Here is a 701-nt window from a genome sequence, read left to right as displayed (position 1 = left end):
CTCACGCAGGAACGTGCTCAGTCGGTGTTGAACTGCTTGAATACATTCAAGAGCAGGAGGGCGGTTCCACTGAAACAGTTGCAGAGGCTCCTGGGGCATATGGCATCCGCTGCCGCTGTCACGCCGCTCGGATTGCTTCATATGAGACTGCTTCAGCATTGGCTTCACGACCGTGTCCTGAGATGGGCATGGCAACGCGGTACTTACCGGGTCTCAGTCACCCCGCCCTGCCGCCAGACCTTCAGCCCGTGGTTGGACCTTGCCTTTCTTCGGGCAGGAGTTCCTCTAGTGCAAGTGTGCAGGCATGTTGTTGTCTCAACAGATGCCTCTGCCATAGGCTGGGGTGCCATGTGCAACGGGCATGCAGCATCGGGCACCTGGACAGGGCCTCGTCTGCAGTGGCATATCAATTGCCTCGAGTTGCGCCAGGTCCAGCACTCGTGTGTATGCCCAAGGTCAGCCCTTGTGCTGGGCTAGGTGCCCATGTGTAGTGATTCCCCCTTCGGGTGATCCCACATGTGTATTCTTCCACGGTACGGCTTCCCTCATGGTAAGCCCGTGTCTTCCCTGGCAGAGTCCCTCTGCTGTCTCTGCTGTGTATTGATCTCACCCCAGGTTGGCTGAGTCTACCACTGGGACTTCCATATGTAGTACTGCCCGGGGCCAGTCCATATGTGTAATTCCACATGATACCTCCTATG

At 57.1% G+C, this 701-nt stretch overlaps 1 protein-coding gene across 1 annotated transcript in view; it reads right to left on the bottom strand.

Annotated features, from left to right (window-relative positions):
* Nucleotides 1-701, bottom strand: part of LOC107757927 (neurturin-like) — a 22,837-nt gene that overhangs the window by 12,021 nt on the left and 10,115 nt on the right. The window lies entirely within an intron of this gene.

Source organism: Sinocyclocheilus rhinocerous, unplaced genomic scaffold (assembly GCF_001515625.1).
Source record: "Sinocyclocheilus rhinocerous isolate Xijiao unplaced genomic scaffold, SAMN03320098_v1.1 scaffold324, whole genome shotgun sequence".
NCBI lineage: Eukaryota > Metazoa > Chordata > Actinopteri > Cypriniformes > Cyprinidae > Sinocyclocheilus > Sinocyclocheilus rhinocerous.
Note: the sequence above shows the minus strand (reverse complement) of the source record. Positions and strands in the feature narration are given on the sequence as shown.